This window comes from Plectrocnemia conspersa, unplaced genomic scaffold (genome assembly GCF_051122295.1).
Source record: "Plectrocnemia conspersa isolate PC_06_02 unplaced genomic scaffold, ASM5112229v1 ptg000009l, whole genome shotgun sequence".
NCBI classification, from domain to species: domain Eukaryota; kingdom Metazoa; phylum Arthropoda; class Insecta; order Trichoptera; family Polycentropodidae; genus Plectrocnemia; species Plectrocnemia conspersa.
The window spans coordinates 14054355-14064972 of NW_028277173.1; positions in this window are offsets into that span (position 1 = coordinate 14054355).

Below are 10618 nucleotides of genomic sequence, written 5' to 3' on the forward strand. Positions count from 1 at the left end.
GTATAGCGGAAGTTGAACCCTCTCTGCTATGGAGAAGTTCCACTCAGGATGTGATCATCCATGATAGTATGTTCTCCGCAGGCGGGCGGGCGTCTGCTAGTCTCTTCGACTGTATGCCGGAGTCTGCCAAATGAATGCCCTCTCCTTATTGGAGTCCAGGCTTAAGTATTCAGGATTGTAAAGCTTGATCACCAATCTTAATCATCTAGCTAACCGTTGCACTCAGTTCTTATAACAACGAAATAAATATACGCCTGTAGAAAGTGACATTTGCCTGATAGATAGAATTGCGTTACGTAAATTTTGGGCCTTACAATGCTTTTTGTCTTCTGGTGATATATTGTTTCCCGTGATCGTTTCATAACAAAGAAACATTCATTCAATGCACCAGAAAATCTTTGCGTGTTATTTATGTGAAACCCTTTAGTTCTAGTCGTAACGAGGGCTCTGTCTAATTTATCCTTCTTGAAGAATGATTATATTTGGTCACAGATTTTAACGCAAATTTAAGGAATAAGATCCCCACAAACATAGGCATCTGTGTGGTCTCCACAAATGCATTTAAAAAAATATGTTTCTTTTGAATTGAAAATATTAACAAAATATACCCTCGTAATATTTTCTTAGTATTTATTTAGTGCTATATATATTTAAAATTCAAGAAATATCACAAAATTATAATTTTTTCTAGATGTGTCAAGTTTTTTTTAGAATTTTAATACATCGAGCTGAAAATGTACAGCATCACTGGTTTAAAAACAACAAAATATATTAGATATTGTTCCTATTGCAAACATAAATTGGCATTTTAAAATTCACAATTAAAATCGGCAATGACAAATGTTTAACAAACTAACATGGTGTAACTGCTGTTAATAAAGCTAGCGAGTTAACAAGCTGTTAAAGTAACTCAATCATAAATTAGCACACAAAAATACACTTCTAAAAATAGATACTAGCAAATATTACAACCAACGTAACTGTTGTAAAGATACAGTTTAAACATTGTCACTATATATATTATATATTAATATAAACCAGAGTTCAGTTATATTCTTATCATTTACTCATAAAGCTTAACTATATATAATACAAAAATAGCACCTGAAATAAACAAGAAACCTTTTCAGAGCTAAAATTTCTCAGAATATATTTTTATAAAATAATAATGTACCACATGGATTATGCTATTTTTATGAAAATTATTTAATTTCATCGCCTATTTGCAGACCTTTGCTTATTGTGTTTAAAATCACTTTATTAACTAGACTTGACTCGTCAGTTTGGCCATTATTGGCCGTTGCAAAAAATCGACCTTTGATACTTTGATACTACCGGTAAGTATCAGAAAAAAGTATATTTTTTTATCTGCAATAATTAAAATCAAAATATATAAATAATTCGCATCTTAATCGCACAAATATCATAATCATGAATCATATAAATCTGTTTTTGGAAGGAAAAAATATGTCGCATTTTGCACAAACAGATTTACAATTTTGTACGCACTCCCTTTATTCGGATAATCGTAATTGACAAAATATGATGAGTAATATATGAATATATTTCACTGTAATATATTGTTAAATGTTACAAAGTAACATTTAGTCATTTTTACTCAAAAATTTAAGCTGTCGTACACTGAACACAAAACAAAAAGATATTCACAGTATGACGAATTATTCATACGAATGCATTACACGACGTACAAGCACTACGTGGGTGTATATGAAAGTCGCATATATTATATCCATAAACGTTCTCTGAAAAAGAAGTGGTAATTTAATATCGCACCCGTTGTGCAGCAAAATTGTGTAACGCATTACAAATATTTCAATTTCGAGCACACTTTTGCACCCCTCGCATACAAGTTATAACTCGTGATTGCACTATAGCGTTTCGAAAAATTTCAAATACAGGTATCGGAGATTTATTCTTGCCTCCCCGACAGTCATTCTCACCCCAATCTAGCTCGCCGCGACATATTGCCCGGGGCGAAATAAATTATCGGGGTGGCTTCGAATAAGGGGTGGGCGCCAGTACCCAAACAATGCCCGAAAAAATGCTATAAGTAAGAAGGATTTGCTATTATTCCGAGGGTATTCGTGACTGAATACTTCGGGAGCCGAGGTGTTCAGGTGGCGTGTTGCCTTTTAAGTGAATTTGCCTGCTTAGATGTGTCATTTTCGAAATCCCCGGGGTGAATTGTTCGAGAACAATATTATGTATTGTACGTAACGATATTATTATCATCGATGTCGCCAGGGATTCTTAATAATGTTTTATCGAGAAAATAATTGCTGTAAATATTATTGTTTTAAATGTATGTATATAACTTTAATAAATTATTGTTGTGTACAAGCAACAATTATTTATTTATTTAATAACAAATATTAAGGCATTAAACTTATTTAACTTTTTCATGACTACGTTTCGAAGCAAACGTGTACATAATAATTATTAAATAAATACAGTTATCATATTAGAAATAAGGTGCGGTTATACAACTAATATATAGGCACATGATATATTCAATAGGTACTTACTACCTCTACCAAGTTTTCTCATTTGATCGATTTAGTAGTGATATTTCTCTAGAAGTATATTTTGAGAATTTCTCAAAAAAATGCGCAATGATGACTTCTCATTATTCATATATTATTTGTTTTTAATTTAAGACATATATTTATGACAAACGCTCTAAAAATATAATTTAACAATATAGGTTTTGCAACCTATTCTAGGAATAACAATTCATTTATGATAGAAAATATAATGTGATGTAAAGAGATCGTTATTTAAACATGCATTGAATATTATAGTCAGAATCATAACAATTTCTCATAAATTCTTTTAAAATAAATTAATAATGTAATAAATATATGTTCCTGTTTTACTATGAAATGTTTCACTCTTCTGAGAATTTGTTAATATTTTATTTGTTAATGATAAAATCATTTACATGCCTAAATACCTAAATACCTTGTTGTAAATTAAATCAGTATAAAATGTATTTATTTATTTATTTATTTTAAATTAAATTAAATTAGAACCATTGTGACATAATAGGTTATCCCAACGAATAATAACCAAATAAACTTACTCTTAAAAAGGTATATCAAAAATATTTTATGCACTTTCTCGTTTAACAGATTTTATCTTTGTAAAAAATGTACAATTGGAAAAATTATAAAAATGTTTTATTGCTAATTTTATCATCTGTTCTTTGTCTACTCATAAATAACTAGTAATTTATTAATAAAAAAAACGTATTGATTTTTAAAAGGCACAATTTTTGTAGTACTGATTATATAAATAAAAATAGCAAAAAGGTAGTTATATGAAAATTTAAACATAAACATATTTTTATATATGCAAATAACAATATCCCAATTTTTTGTTTTTAATAATTTCTATAAATAATAAATATTAAAATCTGAATACTTTTTTCTTAAATAATATAGTTTAATAAGCAATGTTTAAATTTTTACTATTTCGAATCTAGAACTAGTGCTTTATACTTAACTGTGATAAATTGAATATTCTGTATTATGTTTGTATATTATTATTAGTTTTTTGTGTTTTTATTTTCCTTATTTATTTTTAGGATTTTTATTGAATTTTTAATTAATATTTTAGTTATTTTATATATTCACAGTTTTTTTTTCTTTAATAATAATAATTTTCTTCATTGACTATCTCATTACATTCAACATTTTATTATTATAATATGTCTTTTGAATAAAATGTAGGAATTGTTATTAATATTTTTTAAGCTCTTAAAAATCGAATATATCATCTTTATAGTTTTATTTCAAGGTTCTTACATATTTTTTGCTTATTTCATTCCATATATTGACAGAAACTTCTTCATTATTTTTAGATACATATTGATTCTAAACCTTTTTTTTCTTAAGGCTTCTACACAAACAAATTTTTATTAAACAATGTGTAAATTTTAATTCTCTCGATTTTTAGAACAAGTGCTTTATACTTAACTGTGACAAATTGAAAATTCTAAATACCTAACTGAGTTATAAGCTTTAATATTTAATGAACGCGATCTCATTAAATTATAATATTATAATATCATAAAAGCAATTAGGAAACTTCAGCGATGAGTTTCTAAATTCATCACGTGTTAGTAATTTTAACAAAAGTTCATCAACGCTCACAATACAAATATATAAATCTTTACAAATAAAATATTTTTGCGAAATTGTTAACTTATAAGTGCAGCAATACGATAAAAATACCAATTTTATAAGATCATATAGTTGTGGAAAAACGTGTTAATTGATTTAAAAATACTTTGCTAAAAAACATAATTTAAATAACACTTTATTTTATTGCTCAAATAAATTATTTATTGCATAGGTCAGGATTACCCCAAATACATTTATGAGCATATGTCGTTTAATTTGATTAATTTCCGGACCATTTAAAGCACTCAGGGCATTATTTGACAGCCTTGGGCACTTTCGCTCTTGCCCCACCGTATTGTATACATGTAGGGATTTCATTAATCCCTGTTGTGAAAGGAAAAGAAAAAGAGTTCGAACAATAGGCCTTAGTAGGGGACACGCGCCGGGAGCAACTAGGGACAATGTATCTCCTCCCTGGCGGTATTTAAGGGATAATTATGTTACCCCCTCGGAAACTATTGGGGTAGGAAACTTATGAATTAATTCTATGTTGGCGTGCCTATTTGTCGAGTGTTGAAAAAATGAGTGTGCCAGTTATGTAGCCGTTTATTTTAAGTCGGGTATCAAGATTAACATTAAAGCCCGATTTGTAAGGTTACAAATTTCAGGAATTTCCTCTATCGTGGAATTTTTGGTTAAACATCTTGGCATAATCTGTATGTGACATAATAGAAACATATATATGTATATCACTCCCCTGTATATATATTTCACACAGATACATCGGAGATTGTGTCACTTGCAAAACACTAACGGAAATGGGTTTTCTACGTAACGTCAATCTGTTTGTCAATTTGACACACGCAAAAAAAAAGCTAGACACCTAAATGGATCTGTTAGTATCATAGTTGATTTAATTTTTTTATATGCGTATATGTTTATTTTTATGGCATTTAAATAATTTATTTTTATTAAAATATGTAAATGCGTGTTTATGAATATATACAATGCTGTTTATACAATATAGTGCATCCATCGCATAAAAGATTTTTTTATGAATTGAAGCATGCACGTCATTTAATAGAAACAAAAAAGTTTTCGTGTCTCGTTTAATGGCATTGCTTTATTTGTAGCTTTTCATTGAATAAATTAAATTTATTTTTATTTTGCCTTTGGGTTATATATATTACATATAGTATGGTTTATTCTAATTGAACCAAATATATCCAATATTTAAAAAGCTTTCTATTCTAAAATTACTTGTTTTTGTTGTTTTCTTTATTAGATACATTTTTAATGGCCAATTTTTAAAATTATAAATGAGATACATATTAAGATTAATGAGAGAATATGAAGTTTAGAAATTAAAAATGATACATTAATTATGAAGAAAAATTGCCGTAATATTTTTTAACTTTTGTCCCGCGGGACCTAATTTGAAATCTGGCAACCCTGTGGAGGAAGCACAGAGATGAATCTCGTATGTCCATACGTATGTTGATTTCGTAGTATTTGCCTCCATTTTCCGTTTCTATCATCTGTTCCGTAAAGGTTTCTCCAGAGATTTTCTGACGCTTTCAATAGGTCTTGATAATAACTCATCACAGCTGTTTAATCCGCAATTGTCGCTATATATTCATATGTATTAGGTAGAATATTGGTTTTAATACACTTCCCTGTGGAACTCCGGAGTTGATCTCTTTTAGCTGCGTGCATTCCGCATTGACTCTCATGAGAAAGTAATCTAAAACCCAAGACCTGAGCGCTAAATTTTCTTAACGATCAATACAAAAAGAAGAAAGCGACTGGGAGGAAGGCGATTGAAGGCTAATGATGGTAATTGATGCCTTTCGAAAGTTTGCGTGGCTATTGTGCAATGTTGGGTGTTCACAGAGAAGGCAAAATCTTAATAATTTTTTTTACGATAAACCTTGTTTTTGTGGTTTTTATATTATATTATTTGTATATATTGACATGTTCTATATAAATAAAACATACCAAGTTTTTTGTAATAGGAATAATTTACATCTATTAATGCTTTGAGATATACCGGTTTATAATTATTTTAAACTGTAGATGAATTATCATTACATAGTGACCAATTTATTGCATTGGTCCCTACAACTGCCATGAATTAGAAAAAAATCCTGCCGACTTATAAATGGAACAGAAAGCAATTAAATCATTTCTACACAGTACCAAAGAAAATAGTCCGAATTATTATAGCAAAATTTAAATATGTTTTGAACTTCTAGATTTAATAAATTATTTATTATTATGTTGCCGCATCGATAGACTTAGGTTTTTTATAAATATTACTAGTATTGATCCATAACTTAATGCATCGTAAACTTTATTCAATATTAAAATCTCAGGAGGATTCTAGTTTTCGGATTTGCACTATCATTTTATAACAAACAAGCACCTTTTCAGTGACAGCTCTTTTAACTTAACAACCACTCCATATTTCGGCCTCCAGATAAAATTCTCCAGAGTCCAAAAAGCTACTAAACTAAAAAACGTCTCATGCACGCCACCAATATTGATGCATACCCCGCTCAGCGTTTACAAAGTGTTCCGTGTCCGGGGACCGCGTAATCGCGGAAATCCGAAGAGCGTTTCCGTGTTTTTCATCATCATATTTTCGCATAGATATCCGAAAAAATCGCACGAGTCAAAATGGCGAACGGGGGAGAGGATTACGCGCGCGTTCGTAATTCCCCGCGGATTGTCTTTTATTATTTTTCGCTTGTGGCAATACACAGCTTCCGATCGAGCAGAATAATACGCGTCGTTGCCGAAACGTGAAATATCGGGTTCGATTGATGCGAACAATTTGCATAATCAGCGGTAAACAACCGGCGACGGGCGTACCACGCAAATTGATACAATTATTGTGTAGAAGTGTGCCAAATTGGATTCGATCCGTTCATGTGCGGATGCTATTATAAACATGGCCGCCAAAACAAGCGAATTAATTCGATTATTAGTGCGATTATGGCGCACGAGTGTACGAGCTTACCCAATAAATTGCTTGATAACTAATAGAGTTTGCAAGTTCAAAGTAGCAATAGGGATTTTTCAATCTGAATAGAAGGTTATTGTGATTAATGAATAATCTCCAGCGTACCAATCGTGAAAATTACGGTTCGTGTGTATTCAATATGGCGAATGGAGTTGCGAATAATATAAACCCCGTTTTTGAGTCAGCTATGTAAACTAGGTATATAAACTAAGCCCTGAGGATATTCACTGGGTTTGTAACGATACATAGGACATATTACCATACAATGCCGTGACTAGGCAGGTGCAACAGGTGCACAAACACAGGGTCCAGCATCTAAAATAAAACTATCAAAAATAATGTCAAATCTATAATATTCCTAATTTTTAACAATTTGAATAAAAGAAGGTATTTTAAATATTTTTAATTAGGCTCTAGTTGTATTATTTAATTTATTGTAACTATTTATTAAATAGCATGTTTATAGAACGTCCAGGCCAATATACGATGTTAGCGATCCAATTTTAAGTCAAGTTTTTATCCGACGATGATTACATATAAACATTTGCTAATAAAATCGTGTGGTCCATCAGTGTACGTCGGCAAATTCAAAGCAAAGCATTTTACTTTTTTATTAAAATTGACGCACGTGTTAAGAGCGCCATAAATTGATTTGTCATTTTTTATGTCGGCCAACGCGGACCGTACGTGACAATAGACGGTATAAACTTAATACATTACTCTATTAGTTCAAAACTTTTTTAAAGTGTTAATATAATATTACAAATGACAGCACTTTGAAATAAAAAAATGGATCGCATAGTTGGCATATCTCGCACTTGTTAAAAATATTTAACGACCGTTTATACCTATTCCAATGACAGGTTTAAACCTGTTTAAACGCAACGGTCACGAACATTAATCTAATTACACTCCTTGCTCGTTTTGGGTGAACACTACATCTCTCAGTCTGGCCATGTGTATAAAATCGGATACACAGCGCAAAAATTGAGAACCATATTTTTAGACTTCCGACAACACATCAATTAATTTTACTTGAGCTCATCAAGCTATACATAAAAGGGTTCGTACGAACTCGAACCAAGAGAAGCCACCTATCATCAACAGACGATATCGAGAAAGCAGCCCCTTCCCTCTTCGCGTCAACCCTGGTCCCGCCCAACGTCCAGAATCCACATTTCAATCTGCTTTCCAGATGACTGGATCTTTCGGACACAGACACGTTAACACAACTTGATGATCCATTACGAGAACGTGTCTAAATTTTATCCACAAATATCAATTATAAACAGCATTTTTTATAATATTCATTATAAAAAATGCAGAACAAAAGAATTAAAAATCGTTTTTTTGCATTTTTTATTATGAATATATTTATTATTTTTGTGTAATTAAATCATTATTTATATATATATATTAGTATTTTCTCAAATAACTTGAAGTGCAAAAGCAAGTACTATTGCCTATTTAGAAAAAAATCGAAGTAGTGGTCCGCGGGATACGAAGCTTTGTGTTGAGTGGTCCATGAGGTCCGAAAGTTTGGCAATCGCTGCTCTATGGCACCTTAGTTCGCATCATTCTTGACACTCCCTCTTTGTCAAAAAAGTTAACGTGAAACCTTTATATGAAGATATTTGGTTATTATTTGCATTGTATCTTACTTATAGAAGCGTTATGATACGAATCGCTAACTTCTTGCAGAAAGTTAAATGTTTCTAAGCACTTCTTTAAACTACTTAGCACTTTGAACGCGTAAATCGACTAAAGTCGCCCAATCGGTTTTTTATGCAAAAATCAGTAAAAAAAAATTCATTTTAAGAAAAAATTTTTTTTGCGAATAAACATAAAATATCATTTTAAAAAAATTAAAATTAAAAAATCAGAACATTTAAACACAGTATCAAGGTAAAATTTTAATTTTAAAAAAAAAAAAAAACAATTTAATAATTATTTTTGATTAACGCGTCCAGAGGGCTAAGGGTGCTTTTTTAAATACGTTTATTTCAATAATATAAATAATTTTACAGACATACTAAATATACTATATAATATACATGTTACTGATTTATAACCATTTTCATTTTGATAAAAAATAAAAATATAAAACCAAAGGTTAGTGGTTATAATTTAAGGAAAAAATAATGGAAACAAAAAAAACAATAAATTATCATTCAATTTATGGTCTTAATTAAAATAAATAGCCGTAAATAACCACAAAAACTCTTTTAACCAATTCCTTCATAACACGTCTAGAAAAACACTAATGGCCTAGCATCGTATAAGCATTATTTAAACTATTCCTTGTAATTATCGTACGGTTACTTTAAAAGTTTTCCAAAAGGTTAAGCTATTGGAGGTGTAGCCGAACGCGAACGCGATTGTCTCCTAATTTATCTTATCTTATTTACTTAATCTTGAATATTTATAGAACTAAATTTTATGCTTTTATTATAAACTCACATATTTAGTAATATATCTACTATAAATAATTCATTTAATTTGTTTTTGACTTATATAGCATGACGACATCTATGAACAAAAAATAATATAAAACTTATATTAGTAAATATATATATCCAAGTTTAAAACCACTTATATAATTCTTGATTTTATTCAATAACTGTGTTATACACGTATAAGCGTGTTTATCATTTTTATATACCAACCATCACTCATAAACTTAAATTTCTGAATTCAAATCTCACCTAAATTCACTGTTTACAAAACTTAATTTTAATTGCATGATTAGAAATCTGACCAATCACCTCAAATTTTTATTTTTATTTAGCTCTTTATGATCTCATTTTTGATTAAAAAAATATATGATGCATATGAATATCTCCACAAGAAACTAAATAGTTATAATATTTAATACTAATTCGTAGTAATTCTAACGAAATTATTAGTATAATATATTATATAAGTTTCTTATATATCTACAGTACATACATACATACATGTGTTTAGTTGTATTTTCTTTTATATTTAAAGATGTCTTACGTAAGACCTTTTTTGATGACCCCTAAATTTTATAATTAATATGTTTTATAAAAATAAATAAAATCATTTTTTATTTTATTGCCTACCAAAGCAATTACACAATTAAATAATTTAAAAATAAATAAAAACTCACTACAGATTTTTATATTGTTATATTAAAATCATATTAAGGCGTATTTACAAAATATATCTATTACATAAAATAGTTAGAGATAAAATTCATGAAACGAAAACCAAAACTTAACATAAAACAATATTATAGGATCGTCAGAAACACCTTTGTTATTTTTTATTTCCATGCTTTCTGGTTACAATAAATAACATATTATTGCTCAATACAGATATAACATTAGCAATCTATCTATATATTATAAAAGTAGAAATGTAGAAGAAAAATAATATACATTACGACATGACTATGTTTTGGTCAATACAGAGAATAATTAAT